Source organism: Dendrobates tinctorius, unplaced genomic scaffold (assembly GCF_039654945.1).
Source record: "Dendrobates tinctorius isolate UK_male_01 unplaced genomic scaffold, ASM3965494v1 ptg000127l, whole genome shotgun sequence".
Lineage (NCBI taxonomy): Eukaryota > Metazoa > Chordata > Amphibia > Anura > Dendrobatidae > Dendrobates > Dendrobates tinctorius.
Genome location: NW_027361795.1, coordinates 3,880,942 through 3,896,927, shown reverse-complemented (window position 1 = coordinate 3,896,927; position 15,986 = coordinate 3,880,942). Strand labels below are relative to the sequence as shown.

The 15,986-nt window shown below is 46.8% G+C and overlaps 1 protein-coding gene across 2 annotated transcripts in view; it reads left to right on the top strand.

Annotated features, from left to right (window-relative positions):
• The first annotated feature begins 268 nt into the window (after positions 1-268).
• Positions 269-15,986, top strand: part of SLC6A17 (solute carrier family 6 member 17) — a 126,518-nt gene continuing 110,800 nt past the window's right edge. The window contains exon 1 of one of the 2 annotated variants that reach the window (XM_073542435.1): positions 269-398. The gene's annotated coding sequence lies outside the window, so the exon portion shown is untranslated. The remainder of the gene's footprint in view (positions 399-15,986) is intronic. The other variant, XM_073542436.1, reaches the window with a different exon arrangement.

The following is a 15,986-nucleotide window of genomic DNA, read 5'->3' as shown; positions in this document are numbered from 1 at the left end:
TGGGAATGTGTTTCTGCCCTAAACCATGCTGCACAAGACCCCTAAACTAGTGATGAGTGGGATTCCCAGCAGGCAGATATTGATAAGTGCAAGCCCCCAGCAGAAAAGCCCAGCTGATGATGGCAGCATCCTTCTTGCAGGCAGGCCGGCACATCCAGCAGCCCCATCACTGCCCTCCCCCATCCTCCCATTCACAAGTGACACGCATCTCTGGATGACTCAAGGCTGGCGTCAGCAGGCAGGTAAGCCGACCCTCGGTGCTGACGTCACGCCTGCGTGCTCCCGGTGAATGGGTCCGGTCCCCAGTGGTCCTCCCATCCCCGACGCTGGCGCACAGTCCCTCCTCCTACCTGCATTAATCCAGGCGCATCGGTCCTCGCAGCAGCATCACATGTCGGGTAAGGGCTCGCGTTTTCTGGTGCTGGCACAGGCTGTGCCCTGCTGGTGTGAGGGGCACAGAGCCCCCAGGGTGACACTGAAGGATGCCCCCCGCAGGGCTGCACTGGTCCCAGTAGGACTGGTGTGGGGTGATGGGGCTCCTCACACCTTGTGTCTGGGCTGTGCCTCTCATTGTGTGACCTTGAGGGCTATTCGCAGAGCTGCTGAATATTTAATACCCGCTGCCATGACATTGTGTGACATTTGCAGCAGGCTGGGGCTGGGCAGCATCTTGCATTGTCACCTTGGTGATGGGCTGGTGGTTAGTTTGGCTCTGCTAGAACTTCTGCCTGGGCCACCAGCATTGTGCCCACCCTGTACCACCTGTAGCCCAGTCTGTGGGATTACCATATAACATGGCAGCCCTACAATGGTCCCTGTGTGACTAACCCCCGCATGCCTCCTGGGATTTGTGCTCTCCTATTATGTTCACGTCACGCGGCTGCTTTTCCTATGGTATTAACCCTGTGCGGTATAAATAGCGTGTTAGTGGGTCCTAGAGCTTTCAGTCAGTGACGGACACAGGTGAGGGCCCCTGTGGGCTCTTTGCTCTGCTTTGGAGGTAGATGTGGCCCCCTCCGTCCGACCCCGGTCTGTGATCTATGGGAACATGGCGGAAATCAGATATTAGGAAGTGATCCCAAGTGCTCCATTATACACAAGGATCTATCCCATAATATTACATTGCAGGGATGTGTCATTACGGACAGTGCCGGCTGGTGTGTGTGATTTACTGACGGAGCGTGGCGGAGTTATGGGGCCATCTGATAGTAAATTCATGTGGGCTAGAACTCTCGAATTGCTTTGTTGCCTGGTGACTGTAATGGGCTTGTACACGACTGATTGATGTGTGTGCGGCTCATGGTAATGCGTGGTCTGCCTGGTGGTCTTTTAGCCTGAGAAACCATGTGGAAGACATAAGGAGTATTTCTTCGTAGCGGACGTTCATCGTTTCCCTTGTGGCGATCTCTTCCATGATATTCCACATGACGTGTTCCTCTGAACGGGGCTGCTCCATTAATATGTTGTTACTAATACGTCGCTTTGTTTTCTTTATGCATTTGTATATTTTCTAATAGTCGCACAATTCCCTGGAGGGACCTGACAGGGACCGGCTCATGGCAGACAGATGGCTGTGATGTGTATGGATGCGGCATGGCGGAGCTGGTGCCCTTATCTCACTAATACCTCAGTGATATGGCATGACGCATGCCTCCTCCTGTGCCTCTTGGCATCGTATTACCTTCCCGTCGCACGTAATTCAGTTATATGACCATGTATATAACGCTTTCCCTAAAAATGCCATAGGACTATTGATTCGGGCATGGTTGGAGGTCGGACGGCAATCTAGCACATGAACGTCGCTGGGAAAACACTAAGGCCTAGTAGGGGCTCAGCCTTTGTATACAGTAGATGTATAGGTATCAGATTCAGATATTAGGAAACCTGTCTGCACTCCAGAAGAGAGCGTGTAACGTTTTGGCCACTGGCTCAGACCTTCATCAGGGAAGAGATGGCTTCTACAATGGCCTTACAATGATAATCACGGACATCTCGCGGCTACACACTGATGCCATCCGTGCGCTGGCCGTGATTGTCAAAGTCCCATAGATTTCTATGGGTGATTTTGATCTGCGACTCCAAACTCTTTTTTTGCAGATACACGGTCCATATAAAAAACTCGGCACCATAGACTTTTAATTGGTATGTGTTCTAGCCTTGATTCAGACGTCTAATGAAGCCTAATATTTAGCATAATTGACATTACAGTCAGAAACTGATACTTATTGTCTTTTTTTTATTGTTACTGGGACGCCATCACACCAAGGGCTGTGGGGTACTCGGTACCGGGCCCGGTGGATCTCAATGGGAGTTGTCACGGTAGCTGTGGCCCGGCCCTTGGCCCTGGGCGCCCATTGTAAATGTTCAGTGTCAATGAATAAGTCGTGACGCCACCTGTGGTGTTCGGCAATGTAGATGTTAGGCCGACGCTGCAGACAGATCCTCTGGGACAGATGGTGTGGTGCAGCAGTGATGGTATAGCCCTCCACAGGCAGGGCTGTTGTCCCAGGGCAGAGTAGTTATGGTGACACTTAGGTGGTGTAGTGTCAGGCGCAGGGGATGCAGCAGTGCCGGGCAGGTTGACGCAGGAATAAGTGGAGGACACCAGAGCATGTAGTTCCAAAGCTTTACTCACAGTCTGTTGTACAAACAGGTGCCTGCTTCCGCGCCGTGTCCTCCGGGTCTGGGATTCAGTCAACCTCAAGGCAAGATGAAGCACTCCTTTCCAACACTCCGCCAACTTGTGCCTTTCTGAACGTCTCCTCTTATAGCGCCTTTAGATGAAGTACTCCTAGTACTGAGGTACACTGGAGTTCCTCCTGTCCGATGTTGCTATGAACTCTACTTGTACAGCAGACAGCTGTAGCCTGCTTCGGGGACTCCTTGCTACTAAGTCCCGGCTCACTATCCAGTTGCTGTTGTGCCCCCAAGTCTTGTGTGGGAATAAAGTGGTCACTACTTCTATTCTTCCGGTGTCTGCTGCAGGACCATTAGTATCCATACAACCTCGGGGACCGGGCCCCGGCCTTGCGCTTAGAACTTCTAGGAAGGGTTCTCTTCTAACCCACGTCCTCTGTTCCCTTTTACTCCTCACGTTCCGTACTAATCCTTTCTTTCCATACTAATCCTTTCTTTTTTTTTTTTATTTATTTATTTATTTTTTTTATTTTTTTAAATCCTTTCTTTCTATGGAGAGTCAGGCTTTCAGTCTATGTTGCTCTCTTTCTTCCTTTCCCGTGCCAGCAGACCCAGGTCACTGGGATCTGCTGCAGCACTTCCATCCATCTATCCCTCTCTCTAGGGATCTTCTTCTCTCTCCAACCAACTACTGACTGACTCACTTAAACTCTTCCCGCTCCTTGAAATGTAATCTAACTCCACCCACCTCCCAGCACGTTTTGTGTTCCAAGCAGGGAGCCACCAAGGAGTGCTTTGCTATACTCCAAGCAGGGAGCTGCCGAAGGTGCTTTGCTACGCTACTTTGTGGTGTGGGGTGCAGGTGTTGGAGCGTGGTCAGGAGTCTCCACCTTACCTGGATGGTGGGATACCACACCTCATGAAGAGGTGCAGTATCTCTGTGGCGACTGAGCCTCAGGGGCGCCACATTGCCACCTTATAAATAAACATAATTCCTTGTATGCACATAGAGGTAGGAGATCCTGTATGTACAGTCGGTTAATTAAAATGATCTTTTAGATATTCTACAATCAAGACCCGATGTGTCTGGAAACTTACAGCTAGTCGTAATATCCGAGTCTTGTGTGTTTTCCGCAACAATTTTAGGCTTGGGTTACAAAAAAATTGTAAAATTATTTCTATCTTTTCTGGCTAATAGATCAGGATCAGCACATGAAAATGTGTATGGTGGCCTCTCAATGGTCCTCCTGATGGTGGGGTACAAGGAATGGACATATTGCATTTCAGCATGCCCCATCATTTGTTCCCTTGTTAGATGAGCCGCTGTCAGAGGCATCTAGAATCATCTTATTTCCCTCATGCATTGAAATATTAATGGAGTTGTATTGAAGATAAATTTATCTGTGATAGAGTATAGAACATTTTCTTGTGAAACAAGACAGGACTTGACGGTCCCATAAATAGCGGGTGGTATGACACATCATTGCAGAAAGCTTTACATAACTGAATCCATGGAGCACACGCCAGACTAGTCATGAGCATATCACATCAATGGGGTTCATTCATAAGCTGGAGCTTCATGATCAAACAGTGATGAGAAAATCATCTAACCTTCGATATCTGAGGCCAACACGATAGAAAATAATCAGAATTCTAGACAACAGAAGCTGCAACCTTGACTTTCCAGGAAACGTGTTGTGTCAGATGCAGCTAGCAAAACAGAAATATTGATCATCTGCTAGGGCAAAGATACAGAGCTGGTTGGAGAATATGGCATTGGCTGTGTTCAGTGTAATCAATAGATTTTTTAACCAGTTGCTCTATAATTAAGAGTTAATTTATCTAAAGAGGATTGCCAAAATTCTGATCAATGTCTTGGAGCTTTGAAGCTGTAGCTCCATTTTTCTGATACAGTGCTCCACATTTTCTATATGGTCATAAATTAAAAGAAATCTGTCACCAGTTTTTGCTGCCGCATCAGAGAGCAGCATGGTGAACCCTGTGATCCTGATTCCAATGATGTGTCACTATCAAGAATCCTGCTGCAGACGTACAGCAGGAGTCTGTGCATGTGTTACAGAGGGACAGAGAGTGTGTGAAGAATGTTGCGGTGAGCTTACCTGCCGGAGCGCAGCACCCGAGACACGTGACCACCGGGGGAGTGGCCGAAGGCGGACCCAGACGCCGAGCAGCGTCCGTGACCGGCGAAGCCAGAGAGTAGTCTGAACGTGCCGATGTCAAGCCGGGAGGTCAATAAAGTGCCAAAGGATGAGACACTAAGAGTGGTCAGGACGTAGCAAAAAAGTCGGGAAGCCGGAGATAGCGGTGCAGTACAAACAGGGCAGACAGGTGGGAAGTTAGAGTACCAAGCTGAAGGTCAGAGCCAGAAACAGACAACAAGCACAGAGTCACAAGGCAATGCACGGAATGAGAAAACAGACCGGGTCATACACGAGAAAGCAATCAGACTAAACAGTATGCAAGCACACCAGGGGGTCAGACACACAACCAAGACAGAAGAATCACTGACAAGGATCCCCAGATGAAGGCGGGTAAATATATATAGCCCTCCCCAAACCAAAAGGAGGCCATACAAAATTAACCCTGAGAGGACTGGGAAGGAACTCTGTCCACAACCATGACAGTACCCCCCTCTTAACAGGGGCCACTGGACCCCCAGGCTTCTCAGGATGCCTGACATGAAAAGCCTGAACCAACTGATCGGCATGCACTGAACTGTCCGAGACCCACTACCGATCCTCTGGACCATACCCCTTCCAGTGCACCAAATACTGTAGATTCCGGCGCACCCACCAAGAATCAACGATGCACCCCATCTCATATTCCAGGTGGCCCTCCACCAATACAGGAGGACTGACGGACAAGGAGTCCTCCTCGACCGCTCCCAATGGTTTCAAAAGGGAACTGTGAAAAACATTCAATATTTTGAAGGAGGCGGGAAGCTGTAACCTGTAGGCCACTGGGTTGACAACCTTAATAATTTGATATGGGCCAATGAACTTAGGACCCAGTTTGGCCGAGGAGACCTTGAGCTTAATATTGTGGGTGGATAACCACACCTTCTCGCCCACTAGGAAAGCAGGAACCGACCCCCTTCTCTTGTCTGCAAAAAATTTATACCTTCCCTGAGCCTTGGTGATGTTTCGCTGATCCTCCACCCACAGGGCTTTTAAGCATTGCACCGTACCCTCCGGTCCCGGACAACCTGAGTCAATGCGAGAAAACTCCCCAAAATGCGGGTTAAACCCATAGTTGACCAGTAAGGGAGACATTCCCGTGGACTGACTCACATGACCGTTGAAAGCAAACTCTGCCACGGGTAATGCATCACACCAGTCGTCTTGTCTGGAGGATGCCAAACATCTCAGAATTTGTTCCAGAGACTGATTAGTGCTTTTGGTTTGCCCATTAGTTTCCGGATGATAGGCAGAGGAAAAAGAGTGATTCCCAACTTCTTACAAAAAGCCCTCCAAAACTTGGCCACAAACTGCTCACCTCTGTCAGACACCACATTCATAGGCACACCATGCAGACGGACCACATGCTGCTCAAACAACCTGGCCAAGGTTTCAGCAGACGGTAAAGCTGGCAGAGGTACAAAATGAGCCTATTTGTAAAATCTATCCACCACCACCCACACAACGGAGTTACCTCTGGAAGGAGGGAGATTAGTGATAAAATCCATGGACAAATGTGTCCATGGTCTATCTGGAATTGGTAAAGACACCAATTCCCCAGCCAGCCGGCAATGAGAACTTTTAGAACACCCACAAACCCCACATGCAGACCCAAACCTTTTAACATCCGTAACCAAAGAGGGCCACTAGAAAACCCTAGCAACTGCCTCCCGGATGGCCGAAATTCCAGGATGAGCACTCAGTACAGACTCATGAAACTCACACCGGAGTCTAAGTTGGAATTGTTCCGGTACAAACAATTTACCCAACGGTTTATTATTGGGAGTAAGAGCATGGGTCTCAAAAATTTCTCTCTCCAATTCAGACAAGGTTTTGGCCACTACAACTCCAGGCTGAAGAATGGAGGATGGGGGTTCAGGAGGAGACACCGGATCAAAGCTTCGGGACAATGCATGTGCCTTAACATTCTTAGACCACAGACGGAAGGTGATGAAAAATTGAAATTGGGAAAAAAAAGCGACCACCAGGCCTGCCTGGGGATCAATCTTTTGGCAGACTAAGTTTTTGTGATCGGTGATCATGGTGACCGGATGAACAGCCCCCTCCAAAAAATGTCTCCATTCTTCAAAGGCCAACTTGACCACCAGAAGCTCATTACCCACATCGTAATTTCTCTCGGCAGAAGAGAACTTTCTGGAAAAGAAGGCACAAGGTTTGAGGTTGATCAGAGTAGCGGGACCCTGAGACAACACTGCCCCCACACCTCAGAAGCATCGACCTCCATGATAAAAGGTCTAGATGGGTCTGACTGGACCAACACTGGGGCGGAAATAAAACACTTTTTTAAGGTCAGAAAATAATTTTTTGCAGAAGTGAAGGCGGAGCCAGATGCCGAGTAGCGTCGGAGACCAGCGAAGCCGGAGAGTAGTCTGAACGTACCGAAGTCAAGCCGGGAGGTCGATAAAGTGCGTAAGAGTGAGACGCTAAGAGTGGTCAGAACATAGCAAAAAGGTCGGGAAGCCGGAGATAGCGGTGAAGTACAAAAGGGGCAGACAGGTGGGAAGTTAGAGTACCAAGCCGAATGTCAGAGCCAGAAACAGACAACAAGCACAGAGTCACAAGGCAATGCACAGAACCAGAAAACAGACCGGGTCATACACAAGAAGGCAATTGGACTAAATAGTATGCAAGCACATGGATCACGCCAAGGGCTGTGGGGTTCACTCGGTACCGGGTTGGTGTGTTAAAGGGGATGTGTCGCGGTGGCAATGACCTGGTCCGTGGCCCTGGGTATCAATGTAAAATAGGTGGAATAAAGTTTATATGTAGATAAGTTCGTGACGCCACCTGTGGTATCCGGTCAGAGGTGACCAGCACTGCAGTGCAGATACTCTGGGACAGATGGTGTGATGCAGCAGAGGTGTAATAGCTCTCCACAGACAGAGCTGTAGTCCCAGGGCAGTGGTAGTAGATGTTGAGGTAGATGGTGTAGTGTTCAGGCAAAAGAGGTAGCAGTGCTGAAAGGTGACACAGGAAGAAGGCAGAGACACACCTGAATCCAGTTCCAAAGCTTTACTCACGTTTCTGGCATACACAAGTGCTCGCTTCAGTGCCATGTCCTCCAGGTGAAGGGCTCAGCCAACTCCCAGGCAGATGGAGCACACCCTTCCAGCACTCCCTTCCGTACGTGCCTTTTCTGAACGTCTCCTTACTAGCGATAATCTGAAGTACTTGCAGTTATGAATTACACTCAAGTTCCTCTTTCTTGCTGTTACTTAGATCTACACTCGCATGACAGGCAGCTGTAGGACTCCTTACAATCATTTCCCGGCTCACACACGTTGCGACTGTGTCGTCGAGGCTTAGTTGGGAATAAAGCATTACTGGGTTGTAGCACAGACTCGGGGTTTACAAGAAGTGGGAAAAAAAATGATTTTCTTTACTCAAGCCACACAAGAGTGCAGCTGCACCTCTTACCTTTTGATTTAAATGATCATTGATTGAGTCAATGGGACAAGGACTCAGCACCTTGGAATGTCACTAATTAGACGTGCAAGATGGATAAATCTATACATAAATGAGATTTAGTGGCAGCTACAGGGCTGAAGGTGATAAACATGGTTGCAGGACCAAAGCGCCCTCATTTAAAATGTTCTTGGATAAATTGTCATTCTTTGTACAAATGGATTGGGTAGAAGCATAAATGCACAATGGGAAACAACAGAATTGACATGGAAATAGCTTGGTGTGTGGTTTCACAATGGCTATAAATTAAAGTGTGAACAACTAAACCCATATAAATTAATTTTATTGATATATAATCATTTAAAAACACTTACAAATACAAAAGGTGCAAGAATATTGGAGACAAGAGAAGTAATATATTGGCAGCGGACAAATTAATGCATTGTGAGCCTTACTAAATGATCCAATGCCAAGTAGCCATCAATTGCAATGGTATATTTCACAAATAATGACTCCATGTACCAAAGTTGGAGTACTAGTAGTGCAGTGTAAAGGAATATACACTTACAAACCTGGGTAGTTAGACCATCTAACATTAATGCTGGTATATCCTTATAGTTATCAATAGATTGCAGAGAGGTATTTTTGTGTTGGTTGACCACAAGATGCTTGATGTTTGCCTTTTTTCATAATTTAATAGTTGTTGCATTTTGTGGACGAATCACTCATTGCAATGAGGTGGTTTTGGTCTAATTACCCAGCTTTTCTAAGTGTCTCGGATACTTATTCGGGGACTGGCCACACACCATATAAGGACTTTGGGTTCTGGACTGACCGCACAAGGGCCAGGGACTTCAGGTTCAGGACTGGCTACAGTAGGTCCAGGGACTTCGGGTTCAGGACTCTGGCCGCACCAGGACAAGGCACTTTGGGTTCAAGGCTCTGGCAACACCATGACCTCACAATTTCACTAGAAGACTACCTCACTCACTAATGATTCACTGTGTTGCTTGACACCTGTCTAGTGCGCGCACACTAGACGTGCCTCCAGTAAGTGTGTTGCGCACACTGCAGGAGACAGGAAGCACGCTGGGGACCACACTGCACAGACCGGGGCTGTGAGAATGTCAGCGTCCCTTTATGGAGGAGGAAGGGGAACCATGCAGGGGTGCCGGCAAACAGTGTTACAGAAAGTCACAAAAGTGATTGGTCCCTAGAGCAGTTTCTATGAGCGATTTTACGTTAAGTTAAAGTTAAACGTTAACCTAGAACTGACAGATATTTGAAATTGAGTCACTTGATCGCGACTACAAGAGCATGTCTCTAGTATGGAAAAAAATACAGCTCCTGTAATAACCTGCAGGAACCCAGGATGTAGTCACGCACTGGGAGACAGAGCAAGGGTTAAACAGGTTTATTTACAGGGGGACGTACTCCACGCAGGGGGGAGGGATTGTAGGGTGACGGTAAGGAACGGGGCAGAACTGGGAGGATGGCAGGGTAGGTGAGGAACGAATGAGAGTTCAGTAATAAAGAGATTAAACTTATCGGACTGTAGTCTTCTGTTATGAGGAAGTTTAGGGCTCCAAAGGTGGCACCGGCAACAGTAGCACGGGTCGTCACGGCGCAGTCTCTGACAGGCAAGAAAAATCCAATGGTGGCGCCGACAACAGCGGCACATGCATTCTCTCAATTCTCTGTCCACGATGAAGAAACGGCCTCTGGGGGAAAAGTACAGGATGCTGGGCGGTGAGAGGGGGTCCTGCTCTCACCACTCTTAGTCACAAGTCCACACTCAGAACATGTCACCGCTGGAACGATGCTGCACTCCTCGGTCAGTTCAGCTACTACTCTCAGGGGCTCAGGTCTGTCACTGCGCATGTCGGGCCTGCAGGCACTAGCAACTGTCTCAGACTTGTCAGGGGAGTCTCCTCCGGTCACGGAGGCTGGGGGTCCTCGTTCACAAAAGGGCATTCACCGTGTACTGTCTGTCTCTCTCAGTCCTCAGCTGGAGGGCTCTTTCGAGTCTGCGGTCACTCTTGGGCAGAGCGGGTGTGGCAGTCACTGTCTCATAGTGTATGGCACCTGGCTTAACACCTGTTATAGGGCCAGCACACTCAGGTGGGGGAAGCAGAGCGCCCTCTTCTCTGCGCACTGCACTTACTTGGCGCCCACCTCTCCTGCAGAAAACGCTTTTTCTTCCTCTCCCCCTGTGTCAGCATGCTCTCCTTAGGTTCTCCCCGCCCCCTCCTGTCAGCAGGAAACTCCGTCTCTCTTCTCCTTCCCTCCTGCAGCAGGGGAAGGTCTGCCTCCCTCAGGCTTCTGCCCGGAAACAAAGGATGCAGCCCTTTCAGTTCCGGACCAGGCATGCAGGTACCCACGGTCCGGTCCACCTCCTTACACTCTGACAATCTCTCTCTGGTTTACTAAAATAAATGAGGTGTTGGTAATGCAGGGGTTCTCTTTAACGATTAATAACTCTAAGGCATATGGTCAGTAACCAGCAGCGCTTTGAATGCAGCATATGCTCTCTGCCAGCTTTTGAATGCAGGTGATTCCGCATGTGTTTATTTAACTGTGCGGAATCACCGCGTCCAATACATTGCACTGGTAATATTTATCTTGGAAAGATGTACCGCATGTCCATCTCCGCAGGCAAGCCGGAGTCGTCTGTGCACGCATAGTGAGCATGGGATTTCTTGAAATCCCATCCACTATACTGTAACATCTGGACGCTGCAGATGTACACAGCGTCCAACCCGCAGTGTTTACTGACTATGCGAACATAACGTAAGGGTATGTGCACACAATAGCAAAAATGGGTTGAAAACAATGAATCTCTCACAAATATAGAGTATCAGCAACGAGAAAGTATTAAAACATAACTTTTACTAAGAAATGTATAAAAGTTACCCCAAATTCATGGAGAGGGGAAGGATCACCCAGACTCCCGCCCTTACATGGGCAGTCCACATCTAGCCCTTATGTAAATAGCCCTAAATTCACCCTGTGCGTTCCGGCCCGTTTCTTCATTCCGTCAGTCTTCAGGGGATCTATCAGCACACTAAGGGTCTATCAATATCATAGAGAACAAGGGGGAAGGTTACTCCCGGGCTTTTCCTGGTCTAATAAACTCACGGAAGACTCACGGAATGAAGAAACGCGTCGGGACGCACAGGGAGAATTTAGGGCTATTTACATAAGGGCTAGATGTGGACTGCCCTTGTAAGGGCGGGAGTCTGGGTGATAGGATTATGCCAGCTCTGACAGGGCTAAATAGGGCTAATTTATCCTTCCCCTCTCCATGAATCCTGGTTGTGCAAGGAGGGATTCGGCGAGCTCACGCCCCTCAACGACTCGGTGAGATTGTTCTATATTTTCTTGTTCTTTGTTAGAAATGAGTGGAACTGGGATTAATCGTCTTTTTTGGGACATAGAGATTTTGTATCATTCTCTTTGTGGTTGGCTATCTATATAGCAACTAATGTTCTTATTACACACTCCCCTTTCTTTGGGGTAGCTTTTATACATTTCTTAGTAAAAGTTATGTTTTAATACTTTCTCGTTGCTGATACTCTATGTGCACACGATCAGGACTGGCTCAGGATTTGCTCAGGATTTGACGCAGGTGAAATCTGCACCAAATCTGCATCTGAGGTCACTGGCAGGTCACCTGCGGTTTTGATGCGTTTTTTTCGCATGCGTTTTTGATGCACTGTTTCATTGCATGCTTTTTTTTGTCATTTGAAATAAAGCTAATTGAAAGTTGGCTTCTGGGAAGGAAAAAAAAGTGATTTCCTGTTTGCAGATATATTGGGGTATGTTCCCACTGTCAGTAAACGCTGCGGATTGATCGCTGCCTACATCTGCTATGTCCAACATGCAGCATCCACCTTTTACAACATAGTGGATGGGATTTCAAGAAATTCCATGCCCACTATGCGTGCACCGATGCCCGTGGCTCACCCACAGAGACGGACATATAGCGCATCTTTCCAGACCGCAGCATTTCAATTTATGTAGCTGCGTAAATTACCCATTCACTATCATTAGATTATCTTCCTAGTCACATGCGTATTAAGTGCAGGGACGCAGCTTACCACGTATCCTATTATATCTAAACACTGGTTTTCGGTGATTACTTTGTATCTCCGTTCATACTGCTGCACCCACACATACAAATGATACACCATTTGAAAGGTAAACTTGCCCCCTTCAGCAAGAAAATAGCCAAACAAACCACACATCCACGATTTTATCACTACATACAGTCTAAACATTAATTTTCATAAACCTGCAGAAAGCACACTACCACAAAGCTGGTTACAGACATCACAGACAAATCCAAACATTTGCCTTGCGGTCTTTCCAGCTTGCGGAACTGCTTGTCCAGCCTATTTCAGCCAAATTGGAGGATTGCAAACACTTCACTGCAGGTGAGTCACATACAGTTGTGGCCAAAAGTATTGACACCCCTGCAATTTTGTCAGATAATACTCAGTTTCTTCCTGAAAATGATTGCAAACACAAATTCTTTGGTATTAGTATCTTCATTTAATTTGTCTTAAATGAAAAAAACACAAAAGAGAATGAAGCAAAAACCAAAACATTGATCATTTCACACAAAACTCCAAAAATGGGCCAGACAAAATTATTGGCACCCTCAGCCTAATACTTGCTTGCACAACCTTTAGCCAAAATAACTGCGATCAACCGCTTCCGGTAACCATCAATGAGTTTCTTACAATGCTCTGCTGGAATTTTAGACCATTCTTCTTTGGCAAACTGCTCCAGGTCCCTGATATTTGAAAGGTGCCTTCCCCAAACCGCCATTTTTAGATCTCTCCACAGGTGTTCTATGGGATTCAGGTCTGGACTTATTGCTGGCCACCTTAGAAGTCTCCAGTGCTTTCTCTCAAACCATTTTCTAGTGCTTTTTGAAGTGTGTTTTGGGTCATTGTCCTGCTGGAAGACCCATGACCTCTGAGGGAGACCCAGCTTTCTCACACTGGACCCTACATTATGCTGCAAAATTTGTTGGTAGTCTTCTGACTTCATAATGCCATGCACACGGTCAAGCAGTCCAGTGCCAGAGGCAGCAAAGCAACCCCAAAACATCAGGGAACCTCCACCATGTTTGACTGTAGGGACCGTGTTCTTTTCTTTGAATGCCTCTTTTTTTCTCCTGTAAACTCTATGTTGATGCCTTTGCCCAAAAAGCTCTACTTTTGTCTCATCTGACCAGAGAACATTCTTCCAAAACGTTTTAGGCTTTTTCAGGTAAGTTTTGGCAAACTCCAGCCTGGCTTTTTTATGCCTCGGGGTAAGAAGTGGGATCTTCCTGGGTCTCCTACCATACAGTCCCTTTTCATTCAGACGCCAACGGATAGTACGGGTTGACACTGTTGTACCCTCGGACTGCAGGGCAGCTTGAACTTGTTTGGATGTTAGTCGAGGTTCTTTATCCAACATCCGCACAATCTTGTGTTGAAATCTCTTGTCAATTTTTCTTTTCCGTCCACTTCTAGGGAGGTTAGCCACAGTGCCATGGGCTTTAAACTTCTTGATGACACTGCGCACGGTAGACACAGGAATATTTTGGTCTTTGGAGATGGACTTGTAGCCTTGAGATTGCTCATGCTTCCTCACAATTTGGTTTCTCAAGTCCTCAGACAGTTCTTTGGTCTTCTTTTTTTTCTCCATGCTCAATGTGGTACACACAAGGACACAGGACAGAGGTTGAGTCAACTTTAATCCATGTCAACTGGCTGCAAGTGTGATTTAGTTATTGCCAACACCTGTTAGGTGCCACAGGTAAGTTACAGGTGCTGTTAATTACACAAATTAGAGAAGCATCACATGATTTTTCGAACAGTGCCAATACTTTTGTCCTCCCTCTTTTTTATGTTTGGTGTGGAATTATATCCAATTTGGCTTTAGGACAATTCTTTTTGTGTTTTTTCATTTAAGAAATGAAGATAATAATAATAATAATAATAATAATAAAGAATTTGTGTTTGCAATCATTTTCAGGAAGAAACTGAGTATTATCTGACAGAATTGCAGGGGTGTCAATACTTTTGGCTACAACTGTATGCAAACACATTTGGCTGGGTCCTTCCCTGGAGGAAGATCTGGCTAGTCCCATGTTTGAGACTCTTACACGAGGCTCTATGGACTTTATTTGCATATTCGTATTTCCCAGGGAGCAATGCACCTAGGATTTCACTGGTTGAGCGCCTTTGCCGGCTGCCGCAGTGTTTTCTTTGACTGGTCTCCCTGAGGTCAGTGATTGTTTCGTGATGTTGGTCTACTAGGCATTGCTCCCACCTAGCCAGAATCCTACTCCACACTGATGAGGGGGTAACACCCTGAAACAGCTGTCTGTGGATGGATATCTGGCCTTGGTATTTCCCTTTTCATATTTGTAAACTCGTAAAGAAATGGATATTGACTTAAAGGGCCACTTAATATGGTGGTAATGGTGGTTTCCGAAAGGAGCCACTCCTTGGCTGGGTCCTTCCCTGGAGGAATATCTGGCTAGTCCCGTGTTTGAGACTCTTAAATGAGGCTCCACGGACTTTATTTGCACATTTGTAAACATGCACTGCCTATTGAATTGCACACTTGCTCCTCATACTCCACCCACACAAACAAATGATACACCATTTAAAAGGACAAATGACCTGCAGGTGGCAGCACACTACCACAAAGCTGCTTACAGACATCACAAACAAATCCAAACATTTACCTTGGGGTCTTTCCAGCTTGCCCAAGTGCTTGCCCAGCCTACTTCAGGCACATTGGAGGATTGCACACTTCACTGCAGGTGAGTCACATATGCAAATACATTTGTAAACATGCACTGCTTTTTCGGTGATTATTTCGCCCCACACACACAAATAATACACCATTTGAAAAGTAAACTTGCCCCCTTCAGCAAGAAAAGAGCCAAACAAACCGCACATTCACAATTTTATCACTAAATACAGTTTAAACATTCATTTTCATAAACCTGCAGAAAGAAACAATGACCTGCAGGTGGCACCTCAACCGGAAGACATTTTTTAGCCTCTACTTATCAAACCAATTTATTGTATTACCAATCTACATATATAAATACCTGTCTGTGATCATCCTCTCATGAAATACATTTACATTTGACCAGCTTGCTTTTTTTTAAATTGCCTGCGCTCCCAACGACCAATGTGCGAAAATTTTGCATGGGCCAAGCTAGTGTATACAAATTTAAATAATGGTGCATCTTGTGACATAGCCGGAAGTACATGACACAGGAAGTGGAGGAAAGCACAGAGAGAGGTCCCCTCCTTTTTAATAAATAAATAATAATTACAAAAAAATGGCGGGGGTTCCCCCTATATTTGTTAACCAGCCAGAGTAAAGCAGACTACTGGGGCTGGTATTTCAGGCTGGTAAGGATCCAATATCCATGAACCTTACCAGCCTAATAATACCAGGCTGCAGCAGTCTGCTTACCTTGGATGGTTAGCAAAAATAGTGGGATCCCCTCCAAAAAAATAGCATGGCATCCCGCTATTTTTGTTAACCAGCCAATGAAAAAACAGACAGCTGCGGCTTGGTATTCTCAGGTTGGCGAGGCCCATGGATTTTGGCCCTCACCAGCCTAAAAATAGCAAAGATGCGCCAATTGTGGCACTTTACCCGGCTCTTCCCTCTTGCCTTGTAGCGGTGGCAAGTGGGGTA